This window comes from Panthera leo, chromosome A1 (genome assembly GCF_018350215.1).
Source record: "Panthera leo isolate Ple1 chromosome A1, P.leo_Ple1_pat1.1, whole genome shotgun sequence".
NCBI classification, from domain to species: domain Eukaryota; kingdom Metazoa; phylum Chordata; class Mammalia; order Carnivora; family Felidae; genus Panthera; species Panthera leo.
The window spans coordinates 199183443-199198866 of NC_056679.1; the positions used below are offsets into that span (position 1 = coordinate 199183443).

General features: G+C 38.4%; 1 long non-coding RNA gene across 1 annotated transcript in view; it reads left to right on the top strand.

Annotated features, from left to right (window-relative positions):
• The window catches only part of LOC122201781, a 111297-nt gene that overhangs the window by 1475 nt on the left and 94398 nt on the right, over window positions 1–15424 (top strand). Inside the window, exon 2 of the long non-coding RNA XR_006194335.1 lies at window positions 2616–2739. This is a non-coding gene — a long non-coding RNA (uncharacterized LOC122201781). The remainder of the gene's footprint in view (window positions 1–2615; window positions 2740–15424) is intronic.

Here is a 15424-nt window from a genome sequence, read left to right on the forward strand (position 1 = left end):
AGAGAACACTAAAATGTAAAGATCTACCTTTTAAACAAACGTTTAAATGTATAATACAGTTGACTATAGGCGCAATGTTGTACAGCAGATCTCTAGAGCTTTTTTATTTTGCTTGATGAAACTTTATGCCAGTTGATTAGTAACTCCCTATTTCCTCCTCCCTACCATCTTCTGGCAAACACCATTCTGCTCTTTGATTCTATGAATTTGACTCTTTTAGATCCTATGTAAATGGATTCATGTAGTATGTGCCTTTCTGTGGCCTTATTACATTTAGTATAATGTCCTCAAAGTTCATGTTGCTGCATATTGCAGAATTTCCTTTTTTTTAAAAGGCTGAATAGTATTCCGTTGTGTGTGTATATATATATATATATATATATATATATGTGTGTGTGTGTGTGTGTGTGTGTGTGTATATATATGTGTATATATATATGTGTGTGTGTATATATATATATGTGTATATATATATGTGTGTGTGTATATATATATATATATACTATAGTTTCTTTGTCCATTCATCTGACATTTAGGTTGTTTCTACATCTTGGCTATTGTAAACAGTGCTGCAATGAACATAAGCGTGCTAATATTTCCTTGAGATCCTGATTTCAATTTTTTTGGATAAATACCCAGAGGTGGGATTACTGCATCATATGGTAGTTCTGTTTTAATTTTTTTGAGGAACTTCTTTACTGTTTTCCATAGTGGCTGCACCATTTTTGCATTTCTCCCAGCAGTGTACAAGGATTCCACTTTCTCCACATCCTTGCCAGTACTTGTTATCTTTCATTTTTCTGATAATAGCCATCCTGACAGGTGTGATGTTGTATCTCATTATGGTTTTGATTTGCATTTTCCTGACCATTAGTGACAGTGAGCATTTGTCATATACCTATTGGCTATTTGTAGGCCTTCTTTGAATAAATAATGATGTAAGCTCTTATCCCATTTTTAAGTTGGGTTATTAGTTCTTTTTTTACTATTGAGTTGTGAAAATTCCTTATATATTTTTGTTATTAGCCCCTTAACAGCTTGATAGTTTGCACATATTTTCTCTCATCCTATATGTTGTCTTTTTATTCTATTAATTGTTTTCTTTGTTGTGCAAAGGCTTTTTAGTTTGATGTAGTCCCACTTATTTATTTATTTATTTATTTATTTATTTATGCCTGTGCTTTTGGTGTCAAATCATTGCCAAGACCAATGTCATAAAGCTTTTCCTTTATGTTTTTTTCTAGGGGTTTTACAGTTTCGGGTCTTACATTTAAGTCTTTATTTTGAGTTGATATTTTGTGTATGGTATAAGATAAGGATCCAGTTTCATTCTTTTGCATGTGGATATCTAGTTTTCCCAACACTTGTTGAAAGACTGTTCTTTCCCCTTTATGTATTCTTGGCACTCATGTTGCATATCAGTTGACAATATATGCATGCATTTATTTCTGAATTCTTTTGTCTATTCTGTCGGTCTGTATGCCTGTCTTTATGATGATACCATTACTGTACTTTATAATGTATTTTGAAATCAGGAAGTGTGATACCTCCAACTTTGTTGTTTTTTCTCAAGATTCATTTGGCTATTTGTGGTCTTGTGTGGTTCCATATGAATTGTAGAATTGTTTTTTCTATTTCTGTAACAACTGACATTGGAAGGGCGTCTGGGTGGCTCAGTCGGTTAAGTGTCCAACTTAGGCTCAGGTCATGATCTCATGGTTTGTGAGTTCGAGCCCTGCGTTGGGCTCTGTACTGACAGCTCAGAGCCTAGAGCCTGTTTCATATTCTGTCTCTGTCTCCCTGCCCCTCCCCTACTCACTCTCTGTCTCTCTCTCAAATATAAAAAATAAAACATAGAAAGAAACTGACATTGGGATTTTGATAAGAATTACATAGAATCTGTAGATCACTTTGAATAGTTTGGACATTTTAACAATATTAGAGTAAGTAAAGTAAGTCCATATACTATTCCAAATGCTTTACCTATAGTACTGTTTAAAATTTTTTCTAATTCTAGTTTTTATTTTTTAAATAAACTGTTTATTGTAGAGTAGTTAAGATTTACATAAAAGTCATAAAGATAGTACAAAAAGTTCCACTTACCTGACATTTAATTTCCCCTATTATTAACATCTTAACATTAGTATGGTGCATTTGTCACAGTTAATGAATCAATATTGATATGTTATTATTAACAAAAGTCCATACTTTATTTGAATTGCCTTAGTTTTTTAAAAAAAATTTAAGTTTATTTATTTATTTTTGAGAGAGAGAATAAGTGGGGGAGGGACAGAAAGAGAAGAAGAGAGAATCCCAAGCAGGCTCCACACTGTCAGTGAGGGGCCCAACACAGGGCTCAAACTCACAAACCATGAGATCATGACCTGAGCTGAAGAATCAGATGCTTAACCAACTGAGCCACCCAGGGGCCCCTGAATTTCCTTAGTTTTTATCTAATTTCTTTTTTCTATTCTAGTACCCACCCAGGATACCACAATACGTTTAGTCATCACATTTCCTTAGGCTGCTCTTGGCTCTGACAATTTATGGTAGTGTTCTTAATCATCACAATAATTCCATGTGGTAGGACTGTTATTCATTTATTTTTTTTACAGATAAGAAAGCTGAGGCTAGGGTCATACGGTAAAGGGAGTCAACTCTGGAAATGTGGGCCAGAGCCCTGACTCTGAACCACTGCACTGCTCTGCACTACTTCTAACATTGGCTACTCAGTACAAGGTAAGTAAATGTACAGCTGCACACCTAGATCATGATATAAGGCAGCATGTGATAAGTACTTTGCAGCCCCCAAAGGTAAAGGTTATTTCTGGTTTGTAGGAGTTTAGCGGAATTTGAGAAAGATTTTAACAATGAGATGATATTTGAGCTAGGCGCTGAGAATTGGGAGGAATAATTATATAATATTTTATAGTTCTTTTTAAATATGTTAGAATCCCTATTCTAATTTGTTTTTTTAAAAATGTTTATTTATTTATTTATTTATTTTTGAGAGAGAGAGCTTGTGAGCAGGGGAGGGGTAAGAGAGAGAGAGGGACAGGAGACAGAGAATCCCAAGCAGTCTCTGGCTGTCAGTGCAGAGCCTGATGCGAGCTGGAAATCACGAGCCATGAGATCATGACCTGAACCGAAATCAAGAGTCAGATGTTTAACCTACTAAGCCATCCAGGTGCCCCTTAGTTCATTTTTGCAGCATTTCCAGGGATAGATGAATGGATCTCTCCTGGAGCGAATGGCTTGAAGATGAGAAGTTTTAGGTCATGGTTTGATAAACTTTCAATATCTAAACAAAGTCATGTTACAGAATTTCACTTCTAAAAGGATAAAATTTAAAAAAATATGTTTTTTAACCTATGAATACTTAGTCTTAGAATTAGTTTGATCACATTCCCAAAATCCCAACCAATTGAAGATGAAGATGAGGTCAATTTTGTTTGATTAATGCATTGTTGATTCTTTTACACCATTCTGGCACTAGAAAGTATTGAATAAATATTTGTTGAATGAGTGAATGAACCTGATTCAATTCAGAGAGATGTTGGAAGATTTCTTGGTAATAACAGTTGGCAGGTGGAGGCTACTCACAGTTTCCCTTCTCAGATGAAAACACTGTTAGAGAATCCCAGCATCTTTTATGACTTGTACATATTCAGATTCTGTGGAGTCTCTAAAAAGGAGTAACAGAGAAGTTCTAGAGAGTCTTTACCCTTTTGCTCTTCCCACAGCTTTCCCAACTAGAAGCCTAACTCTCTGAATTTGTAAAAATTCATTCTCAGGATGTTCTAGCAATATGTTCTATTAATAACTTTTCTAAAAGGTAAGAGGTAGGTCTTAGAATATAAAGGTTATTTATTTGAAATGAACTCTACTAATTATTTTTAAATGATAACTAGTAGCCTTACTTTGTATAAATTAACTGTGTTCACAATGTGATTCACAAGTGATTCATGATTGGTTTTATAAAGTACACTTTTAAAGAAAGTGCATTCTGGTTCAGAGGAGAATGTGATAGGAATGTCATATACTTGATCTTTAGAGGTTTTGGGAAAATAAACAAAATTTCCAAATTTGGAAATGGTAATTTGATCAATGACAGGTAGGATTGAAAATATGCCCTTTGGAATTATGACCCCTCCCCTCTGCCATCCCTTCCCCAACTAAAGGGATATGTTTAAAAAAGAACAACTAGCCAACTGAAAGTAGTCTTGGCTGATTAAATCTAATGGGGCACGAACCTGGAAAACTGCCCTCTAGTGGAGTTTATTGAAATTTAGGCCTAGAGGTTCTAATAGAGATTTGTCTTACAGTCAAGGGTTCGATAAAATTCCGTATCTTTTCTCAGATTTCTCTAAAGCAGTGATGGAAATGGCAGAAAGAATAGGGGTGCCTAGGTGGCTCACTTTGTTGAGTGTCCAACTTCAGCTCAGATCATGACCTAGAGCTGTGAGTTTGAGCTGTGAGTTCAAGCGCCCATCAGGCTTGTAGCTGTCAGTGCAGAGCCTGCTTCAGATCATCTGTCCCCCTCTCCACTCTGTCCCTCCTCTGCTCTCTCTCTCTCTCAAAAATAAATAAACTTAAAGAAAAAGTAGAAAGAGTAAAGGTCAAATGTGACCCATAGAATATGCATTTAACATTTTATTATCCTTTCTTTTTTGTTATCAGCTCATGTTGGTTAAGACCTATGTTATACAAGTGGTTATAAATGTGTAAAAAAGATGTTATAACTCAAAATAAAATTAATAAAATAGAAAAAGGTGTAGGTAATTAATCTTATGAAGAATAGAGGTATGGTCATTTACTATGTAGTGACTGGTTTTGATGTTTGATTTTGTCTGTAGTTGTCTAGACTACTTTGGACAGAATCTCAGGGTGGGGAGATGAATAAACCATAGTGATTCTTTTACCCAGTGAAGTTCTAGAATCTCTGAAATGATACAATGAGAGCCCTCTGAGAACAAAACCCTTTAGAATACAGGATAGGCACCTGAGGAGGACAAAAGAATATTCCGTGATGAAGGAGAGCAGAGATTGGGTAAATGGGAGATATCAAGCTGAACTTCAGGCTTTTCATGATTCTCCCCAAGGTCAGTCCCTAGAAGAGTTAGTGTTATTATGGTTAATGACTCTATGACTAGTTTCCCTCATCAAGAAAATGAGAGACATGAAAACCTTTTGGAAATGGCAGTACTAGCCCATTAGAATGCATTGAAAAACAAAGAATTCTCAGAGATAAACTCTCTTAACTGAGCCCATAGGGGTTTCATTTGTGCTCGCTCTAGTGACATGTGGTGTAGATCCAGATATGTCCTGTGCCTTGTGATTGCAGTCTTTCTTTTGAAAACAGTTGCTGACAATCTGTCACTCCTTTGTTAGGGCTCAGTCCGTTTGAAAATGCTGGGTATCAGCTGCTGTTGCTGTAGGTCCATTTCTGTTTTCCAGCAGGTGGGTGTGTCTGTTTCTTTCCTTTCATCTCCATCCAGGCTTTCTTCTTTCAGACACTTTCCGGTTTGTCAAGCCAAGTATGCCTGTCATGTTGGAACCCAGCCCTGGGACACTCACCAACTTCTCTTTGTGTTAGTATCTCTCTTGACTATGTTTCCACTCTTCCTTATCTTCCTAAAGCCTACCAGTCCATTCATGTGGTCACCTACATGTCCTATTCTCCTTAATGTGGGTGCTCAAAAACTGCCAGTTACCCTTGTAACCTCACCTCCTCTGTGTTTTCACTTCATTTAGACTTGCCTTGTGCTTTTCCACTGGGTCACTTTGGCCATTCCCTTTCTTTTCTTCTTCCTATTGTTTTCTGCATCAAGTCATACCAAGCCCTTCAACAGCTTCTCTGAACTGAAACTTTAGAGTTCAGTAGAAGACAGTAGGTTTCAGGCAGGCTGGGATTGGAATCTTACTTATTAGTAGCCCTGAAAATACTCATTCTGTCATAGAGTTGTAAAAAAATGGATTAGATAATATGGAAATATGCCAAGCACAACCCCCATAACCATAGATGTTCAACACAGAGTAGCTATTATTATTTATATTATTTTTGCATGAAAATGTTCCATGATACTATAGCCCACAATGCTTTTCTGCCTTTGTATTTGTGTGGATTTTCTTGGATTTAGGGTTCCAAGAGAGGTGGGAGATTAAGATACAGCCCTTACTCATGTGACCCTAGAATAAGGGGACCATGAGCAAGAAGAGGAGCTGTGATCTATAAATATGCTATCCACTGCCTACTCAGGAGGGGGTTTCTCTCAGGATCAGGCCCCTAGTGATCTTTACCTGAGTGTTGAAGTGGTTCCCTCTTTGAGCCCAAACCATCCCCAGAGACATTTTCTTGCTGGAAGGCACATGGTTCCTTCATTTCCACTTTGTTGGTTTAAAGCTTTGAAGTCTCAATTGGACCAGCTCAGAATGTCCTACCTGGTGGGACCATGGAACTTCTACCATATTATGGGTTTTTGCTATGTCTTGGACCTGATGCCAACATAATTCTCCAGCTTTCTGATATGCTATTCCATTGCTGCTAATTTCTGCTGTTCTGCACAAGAATTCTCTAGATTGAGGAGTCTGTTGATAATTATGCTCCTGGTTTGTTAATTTCTTTTTTTTTCTTTTTCTTTTCTTTTCTTTTTTTTTTTAACATTTATTTATTTTTGAGACAGAGAGCATGAACAGGGGAGGGTCTGAGAAAGAGGGAGACACAGAATCTGAAACAGGCTCCAGGCTCTGAGCTGTCAGCACAGAGCCCGATGTGGGGCTCGAACCCACGGACCACAAGATCATGACCTGAGCCGAAGTCAGACGCTTAACCGACTGAGCCACCCAGGCGCCCCTGTTAATTTCTGAGATCCCCCAGGAATGAACTTCTGGTATAGTCTACTCTTCCCTTTTCAACTTCCAAACTATAACATGAGCATAAATACTTACACCTAGGAATCTCTGATTGGTGTCACTCTACAAGCCACAGCCTCTCACATATGTTCTAACCCAGGGGTTCTCAAAGTGTTACCATACAGGGGAGCTTTTTCCATGAAATTCTTCTATATCCTACCTTTCACACTCTCTCTGTTAAAGGTTACTATTGGGAACCCCAATAGACTTTAAGAATGTTGAGAAGGAACACAGATTGATTAGAACTCTTTGATAGAGTGAGAAAAAAGTTTCTTATTTTTCCAGTTTTGTTGAAATATAATTGACATATAACGTTGTATAAACTTAAGGTGTACAAAATGATGATTTGATACTTGTAAATATTATGAAATGATTGTCAGAGTAAGGTTAGTTAACACCTACATCACCTCACATAAATACCTTTGTGTGTGTGTGTATGTTGTGAGAACATTTAAAATTTAGTCTCTTAGCAACTTTTAGATATATAATACAGTATTATTATTATAGTTATATATTAACTGTAGTCACCATGCTATACATTAGATCCACAGAACTTATTAATCTTATACCTGGAAGTTTTTACCCTTTGATGAACATCTCCCTATCTCCCCAACTCCCATCTCCTGATAACCACCATTCTACTCTCTGTTTCTATGACTTTGGCTTTTTAAATATTTCACATATAAGTGATATATGCCATTTGACATTCTCTGTCTGACTTATTTCACTTAGCATAATGCCCTCAAGTTTTATCCATGTTGTTAGAAATGGCAAAATATCCTTTTTTCTCCTCATGGCTCAATAATATTCTATTGTATGTATATATTCCACATTTTCTATATCCATTCATCTGTAGATAGACACTTAAATTGTTTCTATGTCTTGGTTTGTTCTAAATAATGCTGCAGTGAACATGAGAGTGCAGATACCTCTTCAAGATCCTGATTTCATTTCCTTTGGTTATGTACTCAGAGGTGTTATTACTGGATCATATGGTCATTCTATTTTCAATTTTTTGAGGAACCTTCATACTGTTTTCCATAGTGGCTGCACCAATTTACATTCCCACAAACAGTGCACAAAAGTCCCTTTGTCTTCACATCTCTTCGGTATTGTTATCTATCGTTTTAGTAATAGCCATTCTAACCGTTGTGAAGTGACATATCCTTATGGTTTTGATTTGCATTTCTCTTATGATTAATGGTGTTGAGCATCTTTTCATGTATTTTTTGGCCATTTGTATGTTTCCATTGGAAAAATGTCTTTTCAGATCCTCTGCTCATTTTTTAATTGGACTGTTTGTTTTTTTGCTGTTGAGTTGTATGAGTTCCTTATGTATTTTGGATATTAACTCCTTGTTAGATAGATGGTTTGCAACTCTTTTCTCTCATTTCATAGATTACCTTTTCATTTTGTTGATTGTTTCTTTTCCTATTCAGAAGATTTTTAGTTTGATGTAGTCCCATTTGTTGAAATAAATCCATGCATACCCTGGACATATTGCAGGTTTGGTTACAGACTATCCCAATAAAGTGAATATTGCAGTAAAGTGAGTCAAATGAATTTTTTGGTTTCTCAATGCCTATAAAAGTTATGTTTACACTATGCTATAGTCTATTAAATGTGATAGCATTATGTTTAAAGAATGTATACTTCTTAGTTAAAAATACTTTATTGCTAAAGAATGCTAACCATCATCTGAGCTTTCAGGGAGTCTTAATCTTTTTGTTGGTAGAGGGTGTTGTCTCAGTGTGGATGGCTGCTAACTGATCAGGGTGCTGGCTGCTGAAGGTTGGGGGTGGCCATGGCAATTGCTTAAAATAAGACAACAATGGAGTTTAACTCATTGACTATTCCTTTCATGAATGATTTCTTTGTAGCATGTGATGCTGTTTGATAGCATTTCACTCATAGAACTTCTTTCAAAATTGGAGTCAATCCTCTCAAACTCTGCCATTGATTTATCAACTAAGTTTATGTTCTAAATCCTTTGTTGTCATTTCAACAATCTTTATAGCATCTTCCAGGAGTAGATTCCATCTCAAGAAACGACTTTTTTTGTCATCCATGAGAAGCAATTCCTCATCTCTAAAAGTTTTATTATGAGATGGCAGTCACATCCTCAGGCTCCATTTCTAATTCTAATTCTCTTGCTATTTCCACCACACCTGCACTTACTTTCTTCTCTGAAGTCTTGAATTTCTCAAAATCATCCACGAGGGTTGGGATCAACTTCTTTTAAACTCCTGTTATTTTGATCTCTTTCTATGAATCACAACTGTTCTGAGTGGCATCTAGAATGGTGGTCAATCCTTTCTAGAAGGTTTTCACTTTACTCTGCCCAGATTTATTAGAGGAATCACTATCTATGGCAACTATAGCCTTACAAAGCGTATTTATTTATTTTTTAATTTTTTAAATGTTTATTTATTTTTAATGTTTATTTTTGAGAGAGAGAGAGAGAGAGCACAAGTTGGGGAGGGGCAGAGAGAGAGGGAGACACAGAATCTGAAGCAGGCTCCAGGCTCTGAGCCATCAGCACAGAGCGTGATGTGGGGCTCGAACCGACAAACCCTGAGATCATGACCTGAGCTGAAGTCAGTCACTCAACCGACTGAGCCACCCAGGCACCCCTCTTTTTTTCATGTTTATTTATTTGAGAGAGAGAGAGAGAGAGAGAGAGAGAGAGAGAACAAGCAGGGGAGGGCAAGCAGGGGAGGGGCAGAGACAGAGGGAGTCACAGAATCCAAAGCAACCTCCAGGTTCTGAACTGTCAGCACAGAGACCACTGTGGGGCTTGAACTCTTGAACCATGAGATCATGACCTGAGTTGGAGTCGGACACTTAACCAACTGAGCCACCCAGGCACCCCCAAAGTGTATTTTTTAACTAAGAAGACTTGAGAGACAAAATTACTCCTTCATCCATGGGCTGTAAAATGGATGTTGTGTTAGCAGGTATGAAAGCAACATTAATCTTACTGTATGTCTCCATCAGAGCTCTTGGATGACTAGGTGCATTGTCAGTGAATAGTAATATTTTGAAAGGAATCATTTTATTTGAGCAGTAAGTCTCAACAGGGGACTTAAAACATTCAGTAAACTTTGCTGTAAACAGATGTGCTGTCATCCAGGCTTTGTTGTTCTGTTTATAGAGCACAGGCAGTAAATTTACCATAATTCTTAAGGGCTCTAGGAGTTTTGGAATGGTAAATGAACATTGGCTTCAATGTAAACTCATCAGTTGCATTAGCCCCTAACAAGAGAGTCAGCCTGTCATTTGAAGCTGTGAAGCCAGGCATTGACTTCTCCCCCTCTCGTTAGATGAGTCCTAGATGGCATCTTCTTCCATTAAAGTCTGTTTTGTCTGTGTTGGAAATCTGTTTTTCATTGTATTCACCTTCATTAATGATCTTAGCTAGATTCTCTGGATAACTTGCTACAGCTCATACATCAGCACTTGCTGCTTTACCTTGCACTTCTATGTGATGGAGGTGGCTTTTCCCTTTAACCCTCATGAAACAACCTCTGCTAGCTTCAGACTTTTCTTCTGCAGGTTTTTCCCTCTGTCAACCTTCATAGAATTGAAGAGAGTTAGGGCTTTGTTCTGTATTAGGCTTTGGTTTAAGGAAGTGTGTGGCTGGTTTGATCTTCTATCCAGACCGCTAAAACTTTCTCCATATCAGCAATAAGGCTGTTTTACTTTCTTATTTGTGTGTTCACTGGCATAGCACTTTTATCTTTTATTACTATTTTAAAAGTTTATTTATTCATTTTGAGAGAGAGAGTGTGTGAGCAGGGGAGGGGCACAGAGAAGGGAGAGAGAGAATTCCCTGCAGGCTCTGTGCTGTCAGCTTCTGGAGCCTGATGTGGGGTTCCATCTCATGAACCGACCTGTGAGATCATGACCTGAGCCAAGATCAAGAGTCAGATGCTTAGCTGATTGAGCCACCCAGGGGCCCCATGGAGTAGCACTTTTAATTCTGTTTAAGAACTTTTGCTTTGCAGATCAACTGTTATAAGAGCCTATGTTTTGGCCTATATGAGCTTTCAACATGCCTTCTTCACTAAGCTTAATCATTTCTAGCTTTTGATTTAAACTAAGAGCCACCTAGGTGGTTCAGTTGGTTGAACATCCAAATCTTGATTTTGGCTCAGGTCATGATCTCACAGTTCGTGGGACCAAGCCTTGTGTTGGGCTCTGTGCTGACAGCGTAAAGCTTGCTTGGGAATCTGTCTCCTCCTCTCTCAGCCCCTTCCCCTGTCTTTCTCTTTCTCTCAAAAAAAAAAAAAAAAAAAAAAAAAAAGAAAGAAAAGAAAGTAAGAGGCATGTGGCATGTGACTGTTTTACTTGAACATGTAGAGGCCATTGTAGGGTTATTAACTGACCTAATTTCAATATTGTTATGTCTTAGGAAATAGGAGTGCCTGAAGAGAGAGAGAGAGAGAGAGAGAGAGAGAGAGAGAGAGAGAGAGGGGAATGGGGAGCAGCTGATTGGTGGCGCAATCAGAACACACACGTTTATTGATTAAGTCTGCTGTTTTTTCTGGGCATGATTTGTGGCGTCCCCAAATAATTACAATATTTACATCAAAGCTTACTGCAAGAATCACCAAAACATGACATGGAGACAAGAAATGAGAAAATGCTGTTGGAAAAATGGTGCCAATAGGTGCTTGACACAGAGTTGCCACAGACCTTCAATTTGTAAAAAAACACAGTATCTGTGAAGTGCAGTAAAGTGGAACACAATAAAATGAGGCGCCTGTACAGTTGACCAATATATGACTAGGGAGCCAGCAATACTCAGGGGGTAGGGATAGTCTCTTCAATAAATGGTGTTGGGAAAACTAGATAATTACATGCAGAAGAATGATATTGGATTCCTATCTTCTACCACTCACAAAAATTAACTTGAAATGGATTAAAGACTTAAAGCATAAGATCTGAAACCATAAAAGTCCTAAAAAAATAGGGGGAAAAGCTCCTTGACATTGGTCTTGGCAATGATAATTTGGATGTGACACCAAAAGCACAGGCAAAAAGAGCAAAAATAAGAAAAATATTTCTTTTTTTAATGGTTATTTATTTCTTTTGAGAGAGACAGTGAGTGAGCAGGAGAGGTGCAGAGAGAGGGGGAGAGAGAGAATTCTAAGCAGGCTCTACACTGTCAGTGCAGAGCCCAATGTGGGGCTTGAACCCATGAACTGTGAGATCATGACCTGAACTGAAATCAAGAGGAGGATGCTCAAACGACTGAGCCACCCAGGTGCCCTGAGAAAAAAAATTTCTTAAACACTAAGTTATCTGTCAGAGTAGACAATATAGGCCTTTTCTTTCTGCTTCTTACTCCTCTCCCAACATTACAGTTATATAGATAAAATATATCTGAAAAACGATCAACCAACCAACTAACCAAAAAAAAAAAAAAAAACCAAAAAAAACCCTCTCCCCCAAATCTCTGAATCTTTCCAAAAGCCAGTTTCCCCCCACCCCTTTCCTGTCCTTCCAGATTCTGTTCACCGATTTTGGACTATGTTTACCTTCAACTTCCTTTTTATGTCACCTTTCCCATCACTGACAGCTCTGTCCCTGTTTCTGGCCACTTCCCAAACTTCAATCTCCTCAGGATCCTCAAGCAGTTACTGTTTGTGCTTCATTTGATGCTGCTTAGTAGATGTGTGTGTGTGTGTGTGTGTTTAATTAGTAAGACTGTTTGCTTCTTGACGGTACTATAGGTTATACCCTCTAGAGAAGCTAGAATAATGACTTCCAAAGAGCATCTGCTCAATAAAAACATATTGTCTGGTTATTGATTTTTGCCTTAGTTATGCTTCACAATTTTCCTGCTTCCCCAGTCCTGCTTCTGGCCAATGTGGGATTATGTATGGCACCTGGAGACAAAGATGGCTTGGAGAACTAAAACCTAGAGATAATCCTATAAGCTCATTTAGAACAAAGGTTTAATTATCCCCCTATCAACTGAGCCTTTTATGTGAGCTGAGTTGCAAAAAGCAACAAATTGGTGAGTTTCATTTGCTCTGCTTACTTTGGCTACTGTGAATAGCGCAAGGAACACAAGTCAGAGTGAAGGAGAAGCAAAGAACCTGCACAGGACAGGTAGCTTTTGTTTAGTCATGTTGGCCAAAGAGCAACACATGTGAGGTGTATCATTGAATACGTATTTGACCTTTCTGTGTGGGGAAACAAGCATCGAACAATTTGTTTCAGGATAGGCTAGAACTAGCCTGGGAACGTTACTTTCTTTCTTTCTTCTTCTTCTTTTAAATGTTTATTACTTTTGAGAGAGAGAGAGAGAGAGAGAGAGAGAGAGAGAGAACGTAGGGGAGGGGCAGAAAGAAAGGGAGACAGAGGAGTTGAAGCAGGCTCTGCACTGACAGCAGTGAGCCTGATGTGGGGCTTCAACTCAGGAACCATGAGATCATGACCTGAGCCGAAGTCAGATGCTTAACCAACCAACCGAGCCACCCAGGTGCCCTGGGGAAATGTTACTTTCTAACACCTAATTTTCCTCATGTATAAACCAAAGGCTAAGTGTTGCTATCCCTGGCAATGGAGATGGCCAAGTGCCAGTGTGGGGAATAGAAATAAGAAAGAGTGTGACTGTTTACTGCTGCCATATGGGTGTGCTCTTTCTTCTTTCTCCTGTGTCCTTACTACTTTCCAACCCCTGATGGTCAATAGCCAGAGGAAGCTGGTGACCAGTGGTAAAACCTGTTGGCATGCTGAATGGGTATCAGCTCTACTAGGAACTTCTTCAATCCATCTACCTCTTTTCATCTTTACCACTACCTCCTTAGCAGTGGATTTATATTCAGAATATTTAATAGGTGGCACAAGGCACTGACCTATCAGAATGGAAGCTGGTTTTAAGCAATCAAAATAGTTATACTGTCAGTTCTTTAATTTGGAATCTGAGGTCCAATTGCCTCTGGCCTGGACCCTGTAAGGGCCTCCTAACACTGCAGTGCACCCTAATTCATTGCACAATAGCCAGAGTAGTCTTTTCAAGTGCAAATCTTATCTGGGCATCTCTCTCCTCTCACTTCCTAAAACTCTTCCATGGCCCTCCATAGCTCTTAGGATAAAGATAACCTCCTTAATATGGTCTTTAAAGCCTCACATGATTTGTCACCTGTCTGCCTGTAATATAATTGATAGCTTATTTTCCACACAAAACTGTAAACTCTATGAGAGTAGGAACCATATTTGCTTTTTCCTCACAAGTGTTGCCCCAGCTACTACATAGTACAGTACCTTGCACAAAGCAGGAGCTCATTAAATATTCCTTGAATGAATAAATAAATCATGAAACAATCCAACTTTTCCAACATGTATCTTCATATCTAGTCCAGGATTTTTTGTACGTATGTGTGAATGTGTGTGTGTGTGTGTGTGTGTGTGTGTGTGTGTGTATGTGTGTGTGTGTGTGTGTTTAAATGTCTATTTATTTTTGAGGGGGCGGGGAGAGAGTGCAAGGGGGGAGGGAGACAGGATCCAAAGCAGGCTTTGTGGCTCAACCTCACAAACTGGGAAATCATGACCTGAACTGAGTCAGATGCTTAACTCACAGAGCCACCCAGGTGCCCCTGAATATGTTTTTAATAAATAGTATTATAGAGGATTCTTGTCCATATTTCTTATATTGTTGAACTGCAATAGTATTTTCCTAGTGATGGATGTTGGACATGTGAGAGCTATTCTAGTCTGCCTTCTTCTGCCACACCCCCAACTAAATAGTCCTGTGGCACTATAGTTCTATTTCCCAAAGATTCTCCCAATATTCCCCTTCTCTTCAGCCCTTTGCTATTCTCTGGTCCAGGTCTCATCATTTCTTACAGTTACTTTCAACCTGATCTCCCTACTTTCTTTCTTATTCCCCTTTAGTGACTAGATGTCTAAAATCCAAATCTAGTCATGTAATTCTCTTGCCTTAAAATTCTTCAAGGTACCCTACAGAGGATCAAGTTATAGCACAACATATAAAATCCTTTGTAATTTGGGACTTCTCTATGCTTTGAGATATTGTTCATTTAATAAATAGTTATTGAACACCTACTATATGACGGGATCTTTTGGAAACATAGTGAATAAGGTTGTACTTTCTTTGCCCTTATTGATAATACTCTCTACTGGTAGGTTCACCCTTTGAAACAACCATATATAGCTAATATTTGTAGTTTCTCAGTTTGTGGTTTCTGCTACATCCTCATATTTCTTTTTTTTAATATCATTTATTGTCAAATTGGTTTCCATATAACACCCAGTCCTCATCCCAACAGGTGCCTTCCTCAATGCCCATTACCCACTTTCCCCTCTCCCCCACCACCCATCAACCCTCAGTTTGTTCTCAGTGTTTAAGAGTCTCTTATGATTTGCCTCCTTCCCCCTCTGTAACTCCCCCCCCCCACTTCCTCTCTCCCCTGATCCTCTGTTAAGTTTCTCAGGATCCACATAAGAGTGAAAACATATGGCATCTGTCTTTCTCTGC